Source organism: Neomonachus schauinslandi, chromosome 1 (genome assembly GCF_002201575.2).
Source record: "Neomonachus schauinslandi chromosome 1, ASM220157v2, whole genome shotgun sequence".
NCBI lineage: Eukaryota > Metazoa > Chordata > Mammalia > Carnivora > Phocidae > Neomonachus > Neomonachus schauinslandi.
In genome coordinates, this window is record NC_058403.1 from 184,049,209 (window position 1) to 184,072,945 (window position 23,737).

Sequence of the window (23,737 nt, forward strand, 5' to 3'; positions counted from 1 at the left end):
GTGGTACATTTGTTACAGTTGATAACCAATATTAATACATTATTTTTACTAAAGTACATAGTTTATACTAGGGTTCACCCTTCCTGTTGTACATTCTATGGGTTTTGTCCAATGCATGTCATGTAGACACCATTTTAGTACCACACCAAATAATTTCACTGCTCTAAAAATCGCCTATGCTCCACCTATCACTCCTTTCCTCCTTCTCCTGCACTGTTCCAGAAGCCCTGGCAACCAGTGATCATTTTTATAGTCTTTATAGTTTTGCCTTCCCTACAGTGTCCTATAGTTGAATTCATCTCATATAAAACATCTTCAGATTGGTTTCTTTTACTTAGCAATATACACTTAAATTTCCTCCATGTCTTTGGAGGCTTGATAGCTCGTTTCCTTTTATTTTTGAATAATATACCATTGTATGGAGGTACCACAGTTTGTCTATCCATTCAACTACTGAAGGACATCTTGATTGCTCCCAGTGTTTAGCAATTGTGAATAAGTCTGCTATAAACATATGTGGGCAGGTTTTTTTGTGTATACATGTTTTCAACTCATTTGGGTAAATATCTAGGGCACACTCATTTCATAGTATAGGTTTAGCTTTGTAAGAGGCTGGCAAACAGTCTTCCAGGGTAGAGATTGTAAGTAGAGACTGTCTTCCAGAGTGGCTGTGTAATTTTGTATTCCCACGATCAATGAATGAGATTTCCTGTTTCTCCAGGTCCTTACCAGCTTTGGATGTTGTCAATGTTTTGCATTTTAGCCACTCTAATAGGTATGTAGTGCTATCTCATTGCTGTTTTAATTTGCAATTCTCTAATTACATCTGACGTTTAGCATCTTTTCATATGCTCATTTTCCATATGCATCTCTTCCTTGGCTAGGTGTCTATACAGCTTTTAATTGGGTTGTTTTTTTATTAGAGATTTAAGAGTTTTCAAAAAATATATCTTGGATACAAGACCTTTATCAGATATATGTTTTATAAATATTTTCTCCCAGTCTGTGAGCTGCCTTTTAATTTTCTTAACAGTATCTTTCACAGAGAATAAGCTTTTGTCTAACTTTTCCATTTTTTCTTTCACAGTGTTTTCAGAGTTGTATCTAAAAAAAGTCATCACTCTACCCCAGGTCACCTAGATTTTCTCCTATGTCCTCTTCTAGAAGTTATATAATTTTTCATCTTACATTAAGGTCTCTGATCCATTTTTTAAAATTTTTTTATTGTTATGTTAATCACCATACATTACATCATTAGTTTCTGATGTAGTGTTCCATGATTCATTATTTGCGTATAACACCCAGTGCTCCATGCAGAACATGCCCTCTTTAATACCCATCACCGGGCTAACCCATCCTCCCACCCCCCTCCCCTCTAGAACCCTCAGTTTGTTTTTCAGAGTCCATTGTCTCTCATGGTTCTGATCCATTTTGACTTAAATTTTGCACAAAGTATAAGTCAGTGTCTAGATTCATTTTTTTTTTTTTTTTTGCATGTAAATGTTTTTCCAGCATCATTTGTTGAAAAGACTATCCTTTCTCTATTGGATTGCCTTGAGGCTGGATTTTTATAAATAAACTTTACTCGGTTATAAAATATTACATGTTTATGGATACCCAGAGGTGATCATTGGTAACATTTTGGTGAATATTTCATAAGTCTTTTATTCCATTTTGTGTGTGTGTGTGTGTTGTGTATTTGGAATCCTACTATATATGATCTTCCCCCTACTCAGTACTTTCTTGAGGTAATTTCTGGTTTCATCCTAAAGCAGCAATTCATGGTTGTGGCCACTGGAAAATATTATACATACTCTTTTATAATTGAATTTTTTGCTTAACCAAATATTATGAATATTTTATCCAAGAAATTTTCTATATTATAATTTTTTTGTCACTGCATACTAGTCCATGATATATTTAACCAAATTCTAATGGTCAAACATTTGGGTTGTTTCCAATATTTCTATTTATTGTTAATTGAGACATAAGGAAGGAAGCTATCATCTTGGACTTGAGTAAGGCCCAGAAAGTGGCCTTTAAAGTCTAGGAAATGAGGCCCAGACAGAAGGTACAAGGTCAGGAGGGCGAGGGAGTTTTGTGTGACAAGAGAATACTTGGGTTGGGGTGCCCAGCTAGCTCAGTCAGTGAAGCATGCAATTCTTGATCTTGGGGTCATGAGTTCAAGCCCCATGTTGGGCGCAGAGATGACTTAAAAAAAAAAATGAGAGAGAGAGAGAGAATACTGGGTAGCCTTAGCTACCCAGATTGTAAGAGCCCTCAGATGAACAGTTTCCCAAAGGTACGACCACTCCTAGGACTCTGGTTAAACCAAATTCAAGGAAAATGGAAACTGTGTGGACTTCCAGGGTGGTGGCTTCTATTGGCCCTGTCCTCCTTCCTGTCCCATGTGTACTTTGTGCTCTGTCTCCATAGTACCAAACCCAAGACTGATATGATCACTGTCTCCCCCTGGACTTTGTACTCCTGAGCACACGGCTGTGTCTCAGTTGCCTTTATAGTCCAGATGTTGGACAGTGCAAGGCACATATTAGGGGCTCAGTCCCCATTCTGGAATTAAACTGTCTTCCAGGAGCAAGTTTTCCAAGCATGTCCTAGAGGAACTAATTTTAGCAGCTACAATGAGTCAAAGGAAATGCTCATCAGCAAGAGGCAGGGCCAGGAGTGACTGCAGGGAAATACCAATTATCAATCAGCCTAGGACTCACAATCCTCAGTTGTGTAGATTCTCTGCAAATGTGAGAGAAACATTTACCTCTGAGGCAGCCAGCTTGCATTCTGAGTGCCTGGGGCTAGCAAAGTGACCTCCAATTACCACCATCTGCCTGTACACACACACATATATACACACAATTGAGATAATTACCTGTGTATTTCAGGTGAACTTCAACAGAGTAGCTAATGAAAGGTAGGTATGATGATGGCTGTTAGGTATACCTGGTCTCTCTTGACTATATCCTTGCCACACCAGGCAAGTAGCATCCATCTTCCATCTCACTGGACCCTCCCTGATAGCAACCATGTCTAAGCCATATCCTCTCCTGGTGGGCCACATTCTAAGGCCACCCGTGGTTCATCTTCTGATTATAAGAGCCAAAGCCAGTTCCTGATGGAGGTCTTATAAGCATATGGATCAGCCTCTGCTCTCTGTTCTGCCTGCACAAAGCTTTTACACAGGGGAGGGGGGTTGTATTAGCTATTCTGAATTCCACAATTAAACCCTTTGCAATTATATGCTCCTGCCCTGCTCATTAAAACAGCTGTGAGCCAAAAATACTTCATAGTACTTGACTGAAATAGCACAGATTATTCTTAATAATAACCCTGTTTAAACTCTAAGACGTTTTATACAGTCCACCACCAGGTGTCACCAATTTCTATTACTATAGACCATCTCTTCATTCTTAATATAGTTTGTTTAGAAAATGTCTTAATAAACATTTCAGCTTTAAAAAAACTCCCCTTTGCAGTGAATGAAAATAAGCATATAAAATTAGATGGAAAAGACAAAACTTAATAACACATTTAATTCTACAACTATCTTTGGACTGTTGACTGCTATGAACAAAAAAGGGATAATCTGATAACAAATCGCAAATTCCCCCTTTAAGTGTGAGCCATCACTTTTGTGCTTGCCTTCCCTTGAAATCAAGGCTATTCTCTTTCTTTTCAGATTTAAAGATGACAGGAGGCTGGGGATAGGGGGCAGTCTGTCTGTTAAGTTTCTGAAAAGTCTAATAAGAGATTGAATATAACCAATGAAGAGTTCATCAGATTTGAAAGTCTCCTTAATTTGAATTCAGCCAAGTAAGGTTAAGGTAAATTTAAGGCTTAGGAAAAAAAACATTTTTTGAGAAAGTGTGAATTTTAATTTGCTTTTTTAAGGATATAGCTCATTAAGGCAGTGGTTCTCAGTCAGAGACGATTTTTGTCCCCTAGGAGACATTTGGCCATGTCTGGAAACATTCTTGGTTGTCACAACTGGTGTGTGTGGGGTTCTACTGCTATCTGTGAGTAGAGGCCAGGGATGTTGCTAAACATCCTAAAGTGCACCTAGGAGCCTCTACAACAAGGGATTCTGTAGCCCAATAAAGCCAACATTGAGAAAGCCTGCTCTTTGATAACAGAGACTCCAAAATGAACCTTGGAGTCAGACAGAGTTTAAATCCTCAATGTATCACCTAATAGCTGAGTGACTTTAGGCAAGTTACTATACCTTTCTGGGTTTTGATCTCTTATTTACAAAATAGGGATGATGAAATCTACATCTCAGGGAAATGAGAGAAGCCTGGGACATAATGGCTCAATAAGTATTAGTCTCATTTTCATAATTATTATTAAGGTTAAGACCTTAAGCTGTATACATGTCTCTTTTCTCTCCCTTCTCTCCTTAATAAATACATTAAGGAGGTACTCTTAGCAAAGTACTGAATTAAAGCCTGGGATACAACAGGAGAAGGGACAAACATATTTTAACCATCAAGGAGTTTGCATTCCAGTATGAGATGATGAGAAAATGTTGGAGTTCAGGAATGAACGGTTAAGAAAGAGTTGAGACATCTTAGGTGCAAAAAGGTGGTTTTATTAAAGCATGGGGACAGGATCCATGGGCAGAAAGGGCAGCGCTGGGGTTGTGAGGAGTGGCTGATTATATACTTTCAAGTTGGGAGGGGGTTAGGGAGTAATATAAGTCTCTAGGGAATTTGGAAACAAGGTTTCCAGGGCCTTGAGGGACTAGCTGTTGTTAGGAAAAGGCCATTACTACTGTCTAGTAAAACCTTAGTCATGAGATCCTTCAGATGTATATCAGTGGGCCATAAGCTTGGAGGATGATTGCTAACATATCTTGGGGGGTAGAGATAAAGGAAGTTCCCAAAGGAATTTTTATATATTAAAGGAGACTTACAGGACTCTGGAGGTCGGGCTAATGTTAAGATAAAGCTGCTTTTTGTCCTTAGCAAAGTATTAACATTGAGGCAGTTGAGCTCCTAGAGGAAGGTCACTCTGCCTGTCTCAAGGACTCAGTGGGTTGTAAGTTGTAAGGATATTTAAATTTTTTCTAAAATTTCTTTTGCCTTTGTTCTCCACATCAAGAAAGACAGTCATTAAATGATCAGTTACTTCAGGTGTGTAACACAGATGAGCTGTACAAAACCACACAAGCATAAGGTGAACTAAACCTGAGTGCAGCGGTGGGAGGTGGCCATCAGTGAACTCCTGCCTGTGGAAGGGACCTGGGGGTTGAATGTAAAGGATGAGTCAGAGTAGTGAGTAAAGAAGGGTGAGGAAGAGAACACCAAGTCCAGAGAATCACAAGCCTCAAATTCTTAAGGTGGGAGGAGGCATAAGATTTCATGAGGCCCAATGAAAAAACTCACCCTTCTGCTTCCCCTCTTTCCATAGGGTGTGTTCTGAAACTTTTTATTCTAGATCTATATGCTAGGTGTTTTTTGAAAGGGAATATACCCCAAAGAGGATGGAAGCATGACCCTCAGGATGCCTACCAGCTAAAGCTAACTTCAGAATTCATAGAGTACCTACTTTTTTATCTCTTCAGTGTTGTATATTCTTTGGATTTTGCCAATTAGAAAGTATGTGGCAGCACAGACACACTGGCCTAACCCTTTTCCAAACCCTTAGCTTCTAGCACATAGCCTGGACTGAAAAACTCACTAGATATTTATTGATTTGTTGCTAGAAGCCCAAGGTCTAGGACCCAATTCTGTTACTTTCAGTTGTGTGACTTTAGAAAAATCTCTTAATCTCTCTGAGTTTCAACTTCCTCAACAAAAGTGGAAGAGTTTACTACCCAAGTCTCTAAAAACAGATTCACACCCTGTTAAGAATTTTTTTTTTTCAAGATCCCAGGTAAAAAATATTTCGGTGCCTTTATATTTGAGCCCTAGTACCCTTGTAGATTGCTGACCTGTCTCAGTGGTCCTGATGGAATGCACTTCAGAGAGTGGCTATAAATGCATCTGAGCATATTAGGAGAGGATTATGGTATGTTATCACTATTCCTGTTCTTATTAGAAGAGGACGAGAAACAAAACCAAACAGTTCAGCAGGATGACTTGGAGCATAGGTGAGCAATTCTTCAAGAATTCTTAGAACTGCACTTGTTCAACTTCTGTGATTATGCTTTGTTATCTAAAAGTCTTTCATTTCTGTGGCCTCAGAAGAATTCTGAAACATTAGCCTCAGAAATGTCTTTAGAAATCTTTTAATCAAAGGATGGCGACAGGTTTCATTTTCACTAGTAAACTCTGTCCAACTAGTAGGGCTACCTGGATTCATGTGTTGGAAAGCATCCTGAGGCTGTATCCAGATTTAAAGGACAATGTGGTTGGTAATCAATTAGTAACATCTGCCATGGGAACAGCATGGGCTTAAGGATGGTAGTACCATGTGTGTTGTGTATTTCTGACCCTCATCTAGACCCATATTTTCCTTACAGTGATGATGAAGGATCAGAGTTCAGTGATCTGTACAAGTGTAACCTAAATCTAGAGGACGAGGTCAGTGGACTTCTTTTACTATTAATTTTTGTCTGAACAGAAAGTTTTATTTTAGAAAATTGTTTCTTCCGGGGTGCCTGGGTGGCTCAGTCAGTTAAGTGTCTGCCTTCAGCTCAGGTCATGATCCCAGGGTCCTGGGATCGAGCCCCACGTCAGGCTCCGTGCTCGGCGGGAAGCCTGCTTCTCCCTCTGCCTGCTCTGCCTGCCGCACCCCCTGCTTGTGTTCCCTCTCTCACTGTGTCTCTGTTAAATAAATAAATAAATAAATAAAAGAAAATTGTTTCTTCCTAATCCATTATATGCTATCCATCATATACCAGCTATTTGTTATATGCTTCTATAGTACAATGGACTGTCAAGAGCATGTTCCACAGCTAGACTCCCTGGGTTCAAATATCAGCTCACCAATTACAAGCTATATGACCTTGACCAAGTTACTTAATCTCTCTGTACCTCAGTTTCCTTATCTGTAAAATGGATATAGTAATAATAATTCCTCTTTCATGGGGTTCATGGAAAGATTAAATGAATTAATACATGTATATAAATTAAACTGTGACTAGCATATGACAAGACTTTTTAAGTGTTCACCATCTCTTTTATCCCTACTTTGGTTAGGGCATTTATTTAAGGACTGACATACACACTGGGAGAGAAGTAGTCTCTCTCTTTCTGAGGTCTTAAGCAGAAAGTCTCAGGAAGAATCACAGAAGCTCAGACCTATTTGTGATCACTATGGCTGCATGTGGTGGAACTCTGTTACAAATACAGGCAAGAAGGGCCAAAATATGGAGATGGAAAGTTAGATCCTAATGACACCATTTGAAATCGTGGATCCAGCCATATCTCACACAGGAATCCAAACCTAGACTTAAAGGTTGGGTTTTGTTTGTTTTGCTCAAGTTTGAGGAATATTTTTGACACTCAAAATTACAAGATCCTTCACTATTTTTGCAAGGGACTTTTAACTCCCATGTAGAGGTCTGTTCTTGAAGTCATGTGTTCCAGAAAAATGCACCTGGAGGACCTGGAGGAGATTGATCAGTCCCATCAACAAGAATAACGGGGCACCAGGACTGCTTTTCCAAAGGGGACTTTGCTAGATAAAAGGCTCCTGAGGGCTAAGAAGCACTTTGAAACCCAGAAAGCGTCACTGAGCCTCCTGACAACACCAGGCACAGCTGAGCCTACATGTGTCAGACCACAGGATTCTCTCAGCCCAGCCAGCCCAAATTGAGGCTAAAATATCTGCAGGGATGTCCTCAGCCCTGAAAACAAGGCACACCATGTCCTCCTGGTATGCCATCTGATTTCAGAAGGCTGGGCTGTGGCATTTACTTCCTTCCTTTAATAAGGAGGAGGTAAGAGAGGTGGCTGCTTGGACAAACAAAGACTACCTCTGTGGGGGAAACCCAAAGGTGCCTGGACAACTTGTTTCTGGTCAAGAACTTGGTCTTGATCCTAAGAGTCCTGGGTCAGATGAAGAAATCAGTTTCATCCTTGATCTAGCCTCCATTCTAGTGAGTTTTAATTGAGAAGATTTGGATGTTTCTGGCAAAGACAAGTTGGTTCACAGAGTAACCATATGATTTACTGTACAGAGATACTTTAATGAGTGAGAATGGACAATATGAATTGCTCCAGGACTAGGTATGAGCCAGGGCAGCCCCAAGACATCCAATTGACCTTTACTAGTCATGAGGGGGCACAGTGTTCTCCTCAAGAAATGTACCACATTACATTTTGGAGATCTGATCTGATTCAAGAAATTATTCAGATTAAGATCAAATTTGTTCCATTTTCTCCAAAATCACTACATCATGATGATGGGCCAAAGGTTATCAGAGCAGTTTGGTTAAAGGATTAGACTATTTTTCATACACTGTATTAATCTATTTTAGATCCTGGGTTCAAATCCTGGCTGATCACTAAACATCTGTGCCATTTGGGCAAGTTATCTCTCTGTGCCTCAGTTTTCTCACCTGTAAAATAGGGCTAAGAAGAGCAGCTACTTCATTGGATTGTTGTGATAATTAAATTAAAATGTAGGTAAGTGACAAGGCTAATGGCTCACACACAGTAAACTCAATTATGAGTGGCTATTATTTTTAATATTTAAATAGGTTGTGAACTGAGAACTCTGCAGCCAGTTTGCTGAATAGTCAAGAGTCTTTGATTTGTTCACTTAAATAGGCATTGTGTTCTCCCAGGCTCATTTGTGTAAGGACTGGAATAGCTGAGATAACCTTCAGGTTGGATTTGACTTATAGATTATATTCAAATCATTCAAATAAAAAATGTATTGAGCAGTTAGTATAGTAGAGCTTATTTAATAAATGTTGGAGATATGGCAGTAAATGTGAGAAAACAGCAAATTTGGCCTCTCGTGAACATTATAATAAATAAAAGAAAAAAATAAAGCCATACAATACTTGTGTTTAACCACAAGCCACAAAAAATATGACAAGTTTATTTAATCATAGTGGATTCAGACACCAGCTCTGGGGAATTCAGTTCTTCAGAGGTCACATCAATCCTCCAATCCAATGCTTATTTTGCATGAACACAAGCTTCCACAGCTATCTTGCTAAGCACTGGGGCCCTGAATTCTTCCCAGGACTGCTGGCTCCTATTCTTAGTCACCAGCAATTTTGCTTTTAGGCTCATTGTCTTGTCCATTTTGAATACACATGATTGTGAGTCAAAGCCAGAGAGAACAGGCATGTCAGGAGGACTGGGGCCTGGAGCTCTCAACCTAATGATTAAGTTCCTAGATTATGCTGGTACATTATGAATTCTTTCTTTTAAATATAGACCACTTCCACTTGATATGAAATGAGCTGACTCACCCTAGTAATGCTAAACAGGTTACCTAATTGGGTGAAATGTGCAGCCTGAATAAAAGATTCTGGACAGACCCAAAGAGAGGGATGAGGACTCTGAGCTTCTACAACCTGGGGATAAAGGGAAAAGTGAGAAGGAACTCCCATTCTACTTCTGTCACAGTTTTTCTGGGGCTGTGCTATATTTTGTTGTTATAGCTTAGTATCGAGCATCTTGAATGATATAATGAGTCTTGTGACAGATTTGAAGTTTGTGGAATTTCTTAGAAATCATGTTAAAACCTAGTGATGGGGCCACTAAAATCTATTTTAGATTCAGCATATGTGATATTCTACATTTGAATAACATTTTACAATTTATGCCCAATTAATTTGTTAACAGTGTTTAGCTTGTGCTACTGTTCCCATCTGTGCCTCTCCTGGTCCTTTTCATACATTGCCTTTTTGAAAGCAAATTTCTGGACATATACATATATACAGAAAAGTGCAAAACAGCTCAATGGATTTTTACAGAGTGCATGCACCTATCTACTCAGTTCCTAGATCAGAACCCCAGAAGTCCCATCCCACTATGCTCTTCCCACCAAAGTTAGCTACTGTCTTGACTTCTATGACCATAGATTATTTTTTTAAGTGAATTATATACTATATTCTCTTTTGTATCTGGCTTCTTTTGTTACTTTTTTTTGCATGAAATTCATCAATGTTGTGTGAACTCCTAGTTTGTTCATTCTTTTTGCTGCAAGTGGTCTACTGTATAAATACAACACAATGTCATCAAATACTGATGGGCATTTGTGGTTTGATAAGTGGACTGTTACGGACATACTTGTTTGTTTTTTTTTTTAAAGATTTTATTTATTTATTTGACAGAGAAAGAGAGAGAGAGTTCACAAGCAGGGGGAGAGGCAGAGGAAGAGGGAGAAGCAGGCTCCTGGCTGAGCAGGGAGCCAGATGCGGGGCTTGATCCCAGGACCCTGGGATCATGACCTGAGCCGAAGGCAGCCGCTTAAGCAACTGAGCCACGCTGGTGCCCCATGGACATACTTATTTGTGTCTTTGGGAAATACACATATCAGAATAGAGTTACTTGGATATATTTATATACAGTTATATATAAAACATATAATATACATATATAGATTATATGTAATTCCATATGCATATATTACATATACATGATACTTATACATATATTCAAAATAAAGCCTACATATATATATTCACTTTAGTAGGTACTACTAAACAGTTGTCCAAAGTTATATCAATTTATTCTCCTACCAACAGTGTAAAAATGTTTTAGTTCTATATCCTTGCCATCACTTGGTATTGCCTTTTCCATTTTAGTCATTTTGGCAGGGGCAAAAGTCATTTACTTTTATAGTGTGTGTATTTATCTCTATTCTCCATTTGTCATAGCCAGTGACTTATTTTTTTCCCTCCCAATTTACATGAATGACTGTAACTATAACATAGCTCATAATTAACATGTACCTAGTCATGGGGGGGGGAAGCTAAAAAATAAAATGTCAGTGGTCATTTATTTCTATTAGGAATTTAGTCTTCTAATGGATTGAGAAATATTGCTCTTAGTTTTGGTAAATTTCAGGGGCACAGGAATAACTCTGATAGTCATTTAAATCCAAGATATTTCCATATTACACATCCTAAAACTAGCCCTATATAAACTTTAGAAACAGTACCAGCACAACCCTTCAAGTATTTCCATGAGTTACTGAGTCCAATTCTTGCCATGAACTTCTGCTTTCTTCTAAAGATCTCAAAATCAGTAAAAACCACAACTCCCTTTCTTGGTGCTATTTAACAGAGAGAGAGAGACACAAATGGATGAAGAAGATAGAAGACTAAGGACCAGAATCTAGGCCTTCAGCCTTCCAGTTTTATCATTATAGGATATCACCTTTAGAACAAGACTGGTCACTCAGTCTTCTGAAATAAACAAAGTGTAATTCCAACCTGTGGCCCTCTGGAGTTCCTTTTAATTCACAAGAAATGGTGATGACCATTGGAATCTCAGTGTAATCCCATTTGTTATGAAGGAGACCTACACAATGTAGACGTGACTTACCTATTGCCCCTAATATCTGAAATTGGAAGAATAAAATAGATCTATTGCAAGGTAATTTGATCCACACAACAGTCCCAAGTATGTACCCTGAGAGAAAGTTCTAAGTTAGGTCCCATTAACCAGCCTCAGCCTCTGCTATCTGTAGAGTGATGGGTAAGAGCTCACCCTCTGTAGTCAGACAGATGGGTCCAAATTCCTGTACTACTGTTGGCTTCAGTGGGACCTCTAATATGTCCAACCTTTCTAAGCCTTCATTTTTCTCATTGTTAAAGTAAGAGGTGCTGTGGAATTTAGAGATCATGTGTGTGTGGCAGAATCATAATTTGAGGTCTTAACCAATTCTTTCTTTTATTTTCCCCATCTCATCCCCATGCAGATGGGGAGATATAGGGCCACCATTTGTCCTGGAGCTAGATTCCTTAAAATTGGACCAATGAATAAAAATGACAATTTCTCAGATCCTGGTTCCAACTCAGACACAGCAGTGGAGACAAGATGAATCCCCTTTCATAAATCCAAGACTCTCAGAGCCCTGTAGTGCTGTTGGGATAGGAAATCCAAAACTTGCCAAGGGTCTTGAGGGGGACGTGAACATTGACTGAGGAGGAGAGATGCATGGACCTGTACAGGGTCCTGTTGTGGGCACAAGGACCTAGGTGCCAGATGTGCGCTGTGTGGGTAGTTTCCACTGGAAACTAAGGGACGGATTAAACTTCACCTCACCAGGTTATCTGAGCCAGGCATCTAATGGGGACCAGTCAGAACTGGTCTCCATTTGGAAGTTTGTCAAGGTCTGACTAAATGAATTTATCTTGAGTGTAAGAGAACAGCAGAAGGCCTGCTGGGTCCAGACAGAGAAGTGGACACCCACTCCCTACTGTTACTAGATTGGCATCTGTGAGATGTCCTGGGCTTAGTATCCTCCCTGGGTGGAAAGGGAGAATAAATTGGAGGGGGAGGGGGGATTCTGGACATGACTGAATTCCAAACCTGGACTAACACATTTTCTGGATCAGACCTTCCTTAGACATGTGTAGATGATGTTCTGACCACTAGGGAGATTGTGAGTTCAAATTATTTTGTTAAAGAAACTACTAACATTATGTTTCTTGTATACCCCATGTGAGTGATGCTGAGAATTCATACCTATTACATGTGGGAAAATGCCTGGTACAAGTAAATGGTCATTACTGTTATCCTGAAGATCTAATTAACATCCTGTCTCTTGTCACCCAAGAATTAAGTTGTAATCGCAGTGGCTGTTCTGCCATGCTAAAAATAGTGCCTACTAACACTGTACTAGCAGTGAGATTTTCAGCTTTTAACCTGCTAGAAGGAATTTATTGGATATTAGGATGTAAATGCAGACTACCTAGCAGATGGCCTCATTAAAAAAAAAAAAAATCTGATTTGTATAAAGCATTTTATCAACCTGAGTTAATGTAACTCAGACAACATGAGATGGAAGTATCTCGAAAGAATCAGAAACTGACAACACAGGTTTTCTGTGTTCATGGGAAGCCATGTGCCTCTCACTTGTGATATGTGTTGTGCTCTCCCCTGAAATCTATGGAGAACGGCCAGTCACCCATCACCATCTGGTCAGGCTAATTCTGGGTGCTTGCAGCTGCAACCCAGGGTCTGATAATCATAGCTCCCAGTTGTCTACATGCTAAATAGCTAGTTCAAGTGGCTGCCTGGCCATCAGATTTCACTATGTGCAGCTTCCTTCTCTAATAAAAGATCCAGATTTCAAAGCACTAAAGAGCACCCTAACCATTCACAAACTCAATACTACACAGTTCCTTTCTCTTTGAGCTTTCAGGACGACCTACCTCAACCATACATTTCACCAAGATAAGACCTCTTCTGTGGACTATAACAATAATCCCATAATTGGTCCCTTCTGTTCTGATTTTCTATTCTATAAGCCATTTTGTATCCAACGGCATTTCCAGGTTAATCAACCAAAAGCCTCGATGAAGCCACATCACAAACCTTTAATATTCCCATGTTGGCTACAGATAAATGCGAATTTCCTGGCTTAGCTTTCAAGGCTCTTATCATTTGGTCTTAGTTTTGGGAACCAATATAATGTAATGGTTGAGGTTATGGATATATTGATTCAAAGCTCAGATTTATTATTTCCTTAATATCCTCTTACCAGGTTAGTTATTCTTTCAGTTTACTCATCTTAAAATGAGATTAATGACACTTTCACAACTGTGGTAGGGATTAAGTTAGATCAAAATAATTTGCCTAGTACATTTGCACTGAAAATACTCCTCAGTGGAGGTGACAGTTATAATAATTACTACTTTTTTCAGTATTATTTCCTGCTTTTGGCCAATATTCCAGCAACAATGGACTACATTTTGAAGCAGTACAGTGTTACGTGGTTAAACATTAGGATTTTGCGATCAGACTGTCTGGGCTTCGGTGATGACTGCTACTTGTGTGATTTGAGCAAGTTACTTCACCTTCCTGGGCCTCACTGTCCTCAGTAAAATGGAAATAATAATACCTGCCTCTTGGGATTCTGTAAGTATTAAATCAGAGCATGCCTATGAAAAATTTAACATCATTCTTGGAACAAAGTAAGTGCTGAGGGGAAATCATTTCCTGTCCTATTCTGAGTTATTATTTACTCAATAATTTAATAGTTTAATAACTAATAGCTTAATAGTCTAATAATTATATTATTACTTTAATATACTCTCTTTGAATATACATTCCTCTTCTTTGCATGTTTCGCTTTTGCTTTCTCCACTCCCCACCCCCAATTCTAGAACCACCCTACACACTTTATGTTCCTTTTATAAGTCTCCAGGTCCTATAATCTTTAAACCCAGATCAAACACCCAAAATGTTTCCTCCTCCAGGAAGCCTTTCCTAATGCCTCAGCAGGAAATAACTTCTCTGAAATAAACTACTCTGGGAGTTTAAAGGAGTAGCTTTCCAACAGAACTGAGGCATTCTGGACTGTGTATGTTTTATCTCAACCATGAAATGATCAAATGTGAGGACAGAGACTCAGTCTACTTCATCTTTCTATCACCTCCATAGGGCCTCAGCAAATGCTCATGGAACTATGTTTTATCTGGTTCCCATCTCTTTTGCCAAATGACCCAGAGGTTTGGGAACTGAAGCTATGAAGTAAAGAGAAAGAAGGAAGACTGTCCCTTGGAAACTGAGCATTTCTAATACATGAGTCAATCTTTAGTATTACATTTGACCCTTTCTTATTTCCTCTGGAGCCAGTTTTTAAGAATTGTGCCCTCAAGAAAAAGAATTGTTGATGATTCAAAAGCTCTGCTGTTGCTTCAAAAGAAACAGGTGTCAAAACTGCTACTTTAGGGCAGAGCAAGATGGCGGAGGAGTAGGGAGACCTGGATTTCGTCTGGTCTCAGGAATTCAGCTGGATAGGGATCAAACCATTCTGAACACCTACAAACTCAACAGGAGATCGAAAAAAAGAAGAGCAAAAACTCTCTGAACAGAAAAGTGACCACTTTCTGGAAGGTAGGACGTGCGGAGAAGTGAATCTGAGGTGATATTCGGGAGGACAGACGGCGGGGGAGGGGCCTCCGTCGGCCGCTTCTGGCAAGTGATAGAGCCACGGAGCGCAAAATCAGAACTTAGAAGTCAGCTCCGCTGAGGGACATTGCTCCAGTGGCTAAGCTGGAGGTGGAACCCTCGCTGGGATGGTGTGGTCTCAGGACCCTTGGGGTCACAGAAAGACCGGGGGTACCTGAGTGTGGCAGAGCTCCCAGGTATTGGAGTGGGGAAGCCAGCTGCAGAGACAGAGCTGAAGAGGAGCTCTCAGCTCCGGGTTGCCATAAACCGTGATCCGCGGCACAGTTGGGCCACTGCTCCTCCAGCAGGGACCCAGCAAGTGGCAGATCCGGGGAGACTCCCCTTCTTCCCCCAGGAGGAGAGGCACGGGAGCGCACTGCAGGGATCTGCTGGGTTTGGAGACTCCACACTGAGTCGGGTGCCAGAGATAGAAATGCTCGGTCACAGGCCAGGTGAGCACAGAGTGCGGCCGGAGACCAGGGAGACGGGAGTGACTGACTGCTTTTCTCTGGGGGATCACTGAGGAGCGGGGCCCGAGTTCTCGGCTCCTCCGGGGTGGAGATTGGGAGGCTGCCATTTTCACTCTTGGCCTCCAAAGCTGTACGGAAAGCTCGTGGGGAACAAAAGCTCCTGAGAGCAAAACCGGGCAGCCCGGACAGGGCAAGGGCGGGGCAATTCCGCCTCCGGCAAAGACATTTGGGAACCACGGCAACAGGCCCCTCCCCCAGAAGATCAGCGAGAACAGCCAACCAAGACCAAATTTACCGATCAATGAGAACGGCCGAATTCCAGAGCTAGGGGAGTACTGCACACAGAATTCATGGCTTTTTTACCATGATTCTTTAGTCTTTCAAAGCTAACTTTTTTTTTTTAATTTTTCTTTTTTCCTTTTTCAACTAACATCTTATCAATCCCTTTTTAAAAAAAATTTTTATTTTTCATTTTTAAAGTCATATTCTATCCCTTCATAATAGTTACCCTTATTTTTGGCATATATATATAAGTTGTTCTCTCTTGAAAATTTTTAGATAGTTTCTTCTTTTTTTTTTTTTAAAGATTTTATTTATTTATTTGAGAGAGAGACACAGCGAGAGAGGGAACACAAGCAGGGGGAGTGGGAGAGGGAGAAGCAGGCTTCCTGCTGAGCAGGGAGCCCAATGCGGGGCTCGATCCCAGGACCCTGGGATCATGACCTGAGCCGAAGGCAGATGCTTAACGACTGAGCCACCCAGGCACCCCTTAGTTTCTTCTAACAGATCAAAATATACCCTAAATCTCTAGTGTATGGTTTTGTTCTACTCCCCTGCCTGATCACATTCTCTCCCTTTTTTTTCTTTCTTTTTTTTTAAATCCTCTTCTTTCTTTTTTCAAAACTTCTTATCAATTCCTTTTATAAAATTTTTTATAATTTCCATCTTTACAGTCATATTCCATCCCTTCATCATATCAACCCTTATTTTTGTACAAATATAAGTTTTTCTTTCTTTAAAATTTTGGGAGGGACTTTCTTCTAACAGACCAAATACACCCAAAATCTAGTGTGTGGCACTGATCTATGCACCAGCCTGATTATATTTGATCATATTCTGTTTTTTTGTTTTGTTTTGTTCTGTTTTTGTTTGTTTTTATCTTTTTCTTTTTTCTCTTTTTCTTTTTTCTTTTTTCTTTCTTTCCCTTTCTTTTCCCCTGGCTTCAGGTCTTTTCTGATTTGTTTAGAGTATATTTTCTGGGGACGTTGTTACCCTGTTAGCATTTTGTTCTCTCATTAATCTATTCTCCTCTGGGGGCGCCTGGGTGGCTCAGTTGGTTAAGCCACTGCCTTCGGCTCAGGTCATGATCCTGGAGTCCCGGGATCGAGTCCCGCATCGGGCTCCCTGCTCGGCGGGGAGCCTGCTTCTCCCTCTGACCCTCCCCCCTCTCATGTGCTCTCTCTCTCATTCTCTCTGTCTCAAATAAATAAATAAAATCTTTAAAAAAAAAAATCTATTCTCCTCTGGACAAAATGACAAGCTGGAAAAAAATCACCTCAATGCAAAGAACATGACGTAGTACCAACTGCCAGGGACCTACTCAATATGGATATTAGTACGATGTCAGATCTAGAGTTCAGAATCATGACTTTAAAGATACTAGCTGGGCTTGAAAAAAGCATGGAAGTTATTAGAGAAACCCTTTCTGGAGAAATAAAAGAACTAAAGTCTAACCAAGTCAAAATCAAAAAGACTATTAATGAGGTGCAATCAAAAATGGGGGTGCTAACTGCTAGGATAAATGAGGCAGAGGAGAGAATCAGTGATATAGAAGACCAAATGATGGAAAACAAAGAAGCTGAGAAAAGGAGAGATAAACCACTACTGGCTCATGAGGGCAGAATTCGAGAGATAAGCGATACCATAAGATGAAACAACATTAGAATAATTGGGATCCCAGAAGAAGAAGAAAGAGAGAGGGGGACAGAAGGTATAATGGAGCAAATTATAGCAGAGAACTTCCCTAATTTGGGGAAGGAAACAGGCATCAAAATCCAGGAAGCACAGAGAACCCCTCTCAAACTCAGTAAAAATAGGTCAACACCCCAACATCTAATAGTAAAACTTACGAGTCTCAGAGACAAAGAGAAAATCCTGAAAGCAGCCCAGGAGAAGAGATATGTAACCTACAATGGCAGAAACATTAGATTGGCAACAGACCTATCCACAGAGACCTGGCAGGCCAGAAAGGACTGGCAGGATATATTCAGAGCACTAAATGAGAAAAATATGCAGCCAAGAATACTATATCCAGCTAGGCTGTCATTGACAATAGAAGGAGAGATAAAAAGCTTCCAGGACAAACAAAAACTAAAGGAATTTGCAAACATGAAACCAGCCCTACAAGAAATCTTGAAAGGGGTTCTCTAAGCAAAGAGAGAGCCTAAAAGCAACATAGACCAGGAAGGAACACAGACAATATACAATAACAGTCACCTGACAGGCAATACAATGGCACTAAATTCCTATCTTTCAATAGTTACCCTGAATGTAAATGGGCTAAATGCCCCAATCAAAAGACACAGGCTATCAGATTGGATTAAAAAATAAGACCTATCAATACGCTGTCTGCAAGAGACTCATTTTAGACCCAAAGAGACCCCCAGATTGAAAGTGAAGGGGTGGAAAACCATTTACCATGCTAATGGACACCAAAAGAAAGCTGGGGTGCAATCCTTATATCAGACAAATTAGATTTTAAACCAAAGACTGTAACAAGAGATGAGGAAGGACACTATATCCTACTTAAAGGGTCTATCCAACAAGAAGATCTAACAATTGTAAATATCTATGCCCCTAACATGGGAGCAGCCAATTATATAAGGCAATTAATAACAAAAGCAAAGAAATACATTGACAACAATACAATAATAGTGGGGGACTTTAACACCCCCTTCACTGAAATGGACAGATCGTCTAAGCAAAAGATCAACAAGGAAATAAAGACTTTAAATGACACACTGGACCAAATGGACTTCACAGACATATTCAGAACATTCCATCCCAAAGCAACAGAATACACATTCTTCTCTAGTGCCCATGGAATATTCTCCAGAATTGATCACATCCTAGGTCATAAATCAGCTCTCAACTGGTACCAAAAGATTGGGATCATTCCCTGCCTATTTTCAGACCACAATGCTTTGATTAGCAATAATTGCGCCCCGGATAAACCTCATTGGCTACGATACTGCCACCGCAAAAAGCTTCAGACCACAATGCCTTGAAACTAGAAATCAATCACAAGAGGAAAGTCAGAAAGAACTCAAATATAAGGAGGCTAAAGAGAATCCTACTAAAGAATGAATAGGTCAACCAGGAAATTAAAGAAGAATTAAAAAAATTCATGGAAACCAATGAAAATGAAAACACAACTGTTCAAAATCTTTGGGATGCAGCAAAGGCAGTCCTAAGAGGAAAGTATATAGCAATACAAGCCTTTCTCAAGAAACAAGAAAGGTCTCAAGTACACAACCTAACCCTACACCTAAAGGAGCTGGAGAAAGAACAGTAAATAAAGCCTAAACCCAGCAGAGGAAGAGAAATAATAAAGATCAGAGCAGAAATCAATGAAATAGAAACCAAAAGAACAGTAGAACAGATCAACGAAACTAGGAGCTGGTTCTTTGAAAGAATTAACAAGATTGATAAACCCCTGGGAAGACTTACCAAAAGGAAAAGAGAAATGACCCAAATCAACAAAATCATGAATGAAAGAGGAGAGATCACAACCAAAGAAATACAAGCAATTATAAGAACATATTATGAGGAACTCTATGCGAGCAAATTAGATACCTGGAAGAAATGGATGCATTCCTAGAGATGTATCAACTACCAAAACTGAACCAGGAAGAAATAGAAAACCTGAACAGACCTATAACCACTAAGGAAATTGAAGCAGTCATCAAAAATCTCCCAACAAACAAAAGCCCAGGACCAGATGGCTTCCCAGGGGAATTCTACCAAACATTTCAAGAAGAATTAATACCTATTCTTCTGAAACTGTTCCAAAAAATAGAAATGGAAGGAAAACTTCTAAACTTGTTTTATGAAGCCACCATTACCTTGATCCCAAAACCAGACAAAGACCCCATCAAAAAGGAGAATTACAGACCAATATCCTTGATGAACATGGATTCAAAACTTCTCACCAAAATATTAGCCAATAGGATCCAACAGTACATTAAAAGGATTATTCACCACGACCAAGTGGGATCTATCCCTGGGCTGCAAGGTTGGTTCAACATCTGCAAATCAATCAACGTGATACATACATTAACAAAAGAAAGAACAAATATCAAATGATCCTCTCAAGAGATGCAGAAAAAGCATTTGACAAAGTACAGCATCCTTTCTTGATCAAAACTCTTCAGAGTATAGGCACAGAGGGTACATACCTCAATATCATAAAAGCCATCTATGAAAAACCTACAGCAAACGTCATTCTCAATGGGGAAAAACTGAGAGCTTTCCCCCTAAGGTCAGGAACACGGCAGGGATGTCCACTATCACCACTGCTATTCAACATAGTATTAGAAGTCCTAGCCACAGCAATCAGACAACAAAAAGAAATAAAAGGCATCCAAATCGGCAAGGAAGAAGTCAAACTCTCATTCTTTGCAGATGATGTGATACTTTATGTGGAAAACCCCGAAGACTCCACCCCAAAGCTGCTAGAACTCATACAGGAATTCAGTAAAGTGGCAGGATATAAAATCAATGCACAGAAATCAGTGGCATTCCTATACACCAACAACAAGACAGAAGAAAGAGAAATTAAGGAGTCGATGCCATTTACAATTGCACCCAAAACCATAACATACCTAGGAATAAATCTAACCAAAGAGGCAAAGGATCTGTACTCAGAAAACTATAAAATACTCATGAAACAAATTGAGGAAGACACAAAGAAATGGAAAAACGTTCCATGCTCATGGATTGGAGGAACAAATATTGTGAAGATGTCAATGCTACCTAGAGCAATCTACACTTTCAATGCAATCCCCATCAAAATACCATCCACTTTTTTCAAAGAAATGGAACAAATCATCCTAAAATTTGTATGGAACCAGAAAAGACCCCGCATAGCCAGAGGAATGTTGAAAAAGAAAAGCAAAGCTGGCGGCATCACAATTCCGGACTTCCAGCTCCATTACAAAGCTGTCATCATCAAGACAGTATGATACTGGCACAAAAACAGGCACATAGATCAATGGAACAGAATAGAGAGCCCAGAAATGGACCCTCAACTCTATGGTCAACTCATCTTTGACAAAGCAGGAAAGAATGTCCAGTGGAAAAAAGACAGTCTCTTCAACAAATGGTGTTGGGAAAATTGGACAGCCACATGCAGAAGAATGAAACTGGACCATTTCCTTACACCACACACAAAAATAGATTCCAAATGGTTGAAAGACCTAAATGTGAGACAGGAGTCCATCAAAATCCTAAAGGAGAACACAGGCAGCAACCTCTTTGACCTCAGCTGCAGCAACTTCTTCCTAGAAACATCACCAAAGGCAAGGGAAGCAAAGGCAAAATGAACTACTGGGACCTCATCAAGATAAAAAGCTTTTGCACAGCAAAAGAAACAGTCAACAAAACCAAAAGACAACTGACAGAATGGGAGAAGATATGTGCAAATGACATATCAGATAAAGGGCTAGTATCCAAAATCTATAAAGAACTTATCAAACTCAACACCCAAAGAACAAATGATCCAATCAAAAAATGGGCAGAAGACATGAACAGACATTTTTCCAAAGAAGACATCCAAATGGCCAAGAGACACATGAAAAAGTGCTCAACATCTCTCGTCATCAGGGAAATCCAAATCAAAACCTCAGTGAGATACCACCTCACGCCAGTCAGAATGGCTAAAATTAACAAGTCAGGAAACGACAGATGTTGGTGGGGATGCGGAGAAAGGGGAACCCTCCTACACTGTTGGTGGGAATGCAAGCTGGTGCAGCCACTCTGGAAAACAGTATGGAGGTTCCTACCATACGACCCAGCAACTGCACTACTGGGTATTTACCCCAAAGATACAAATGTAGTGATCCGAAGGGGGTACGTGCACCCCAGTGTTTATAGCAGCAATGTCCACAATAGCCAAACTGTGGAAAGAGCCAAGATGTCCTTCGACAGATGAATGGATAAAGAAGAAGTGGTATATATATACAATGGAATATTATGCAGCCATCAAAAGGAATGAGATCTTGCCATTTGCAACGACGTGGATGGAACTGGAGGGTGTTATGCTGAGCGAAGTAAGTCAATCAGAGAAAGACATGTATCATATGACCTCACTGATATGAGGAATTCTTAATCTCAGGAAATAAACTGAGGATTGCTGGAGTGGGGGGTGGGGTGGGAGGGATGGGGTGACTGGGTGATAGACACTGGGGAGGGTATGTGCTATGATGAGTGCTGTGAGTTGTGCAAGACTGTTGAATCACAGACCCATACCTCTGAAACTAATAATGCAATATATGTTAAGAAAAAAAAAAAAAGAAGAAGATAGCAGGAGGGGAAGAATGAAGGGGGGAAATTGGAGGGGGAGATGAACCATGAGAGATGATGGACTCTGAAAAACAAACTGGGGGTTCTAGAGGGTCCGGGGGTGGGAGGATGGGTTAGCTTGGTGATGGGTATTAAAGAGGGCACGTTCTGCATGGTGCACTGGGTGTTATGCACAAACAATGAATCATGGAACACTACATCAAAAACTAATGATGTAATATATGGTGATTAACATAACAATAAAATTTTTTTTAAAAATTAAAAAAAAAACCCTGCTACTTTGAATTCTTTTGATGTGCTTAACAAGTCCTTCCCTTTGAGCCTTTCCTAGATCTTGAAAAAGAGGCCTCTCTGAGGTTAAGGTCTTATCTTCCACTCCCATCTTTGCAGTGCCTGCCTAAGGAAGCTCTCATTGGATAATCCCCAGTGAACAGTCTCTCCCTACCCCTTCAGGGGATGCTTAGGAAGGATAAATGCCCTGTGGCATTATTTTTATTTTTTTTATTATGTTAATCACCATACATTGCATCATTAGTTTTTGATGTAGTGTTCCATGATTCATTGCTTGCGTATAACACCATGCTCCATGCAGAATGTGCCCTCTTTAATACCCATCACCAGGCTAACCCATCCTCCCACCCCCCTCCCCTCTAGAACCCTCAGTTTGTTTTTCAGAGTCCATTGTCTCTCATGGTTCGTCTCCCCCTCCGATTACCCCCCTTCATTCTTCCCCTCCTGCTATCTTCTACTTCTTTTTTTTTTTTTAACATATAATGTATTATTTGTTTCAGAGGTACAGATCTGTGATTCAACAGTCTTGCACAATTCACAGCGTTCACCATAGCACAGACACTGGGGAGGGTATGCCCTGTGGCATTTATCAGACAGCCCTTACACTGACTCTGCAGACTCTTCCCAATATATCACTCTCAGTGACCAAGTAAGCCTGAGATGGGGACTCGTAAATCTCTTTGCGTCTGTGTAGATTCATCTCAGTGATGAGCTTCTCAAGGGTAGGGAGGATGTCGGGGCCCCTTCAAACTGTGTGACCTCAATTTAACCTCTCTGAGCTTTGTTTCCTCATCTGTAAAGTGGAAACAAGACGACTTGCCTGAAAACCTATGGAAAATCAATGCGTTAAGAAAGTAAAGTGCCTAGCAGTGTAGCCAGTCCATGTGTGACACTCCAGACTGTATGCCCATGTCCTTGGTTTACATGTGTTCATATCTCCAGCACCCATGTTGTAGAACATTCATGACACATTTATGGACTATATTATGAAAACCCTATACTCCTCCAAGCATCGAATGCAGAGAATTGCTGTGTACTTCTCCAACCAGCATCACTGAGTCTCATAGTCTATCAGGAAGCCTTTCCTAACATGCTGGCCAAGCAGGGATTTTGCAAGAAGGCAACATCTCCCTTCACTGACTGTTGTAACAGACCTAATTAGGTTTGTAACAACAGTGGACACCCTCGGTGACAGGCGAGCTATAAACACCCCAGAGGAACAGCTACAACTTCAAACCTCTCAGAGCTGAGAACCGCTAATACCCTGCCAGTCAGCCTGACATGGCTGCTTTTTAGCTGGCCCCTTCAAGGGAAACTTTAGAGGGCTCAATGAGGAGCTTTCTACTG

General features: G+C 40.3%; 1 protein-coding gene and 1 pseudogene across 1 annotated transcript in view; both read right to left on the reverse strand.

Annotated features, from left to right (window-relative positions):
- Positions 1-23,737, reverse strand: part of SYNPR (synaptoporin) — a 302,051-nt gene that overhangs the window by 238,965 nt on the left and 39,349 nt on the right. The window lies entirely within an intron of this gene.
- LOC123326913 lies at positions 18,631-18,785 on the reverse strand (annotated as a pseudogene).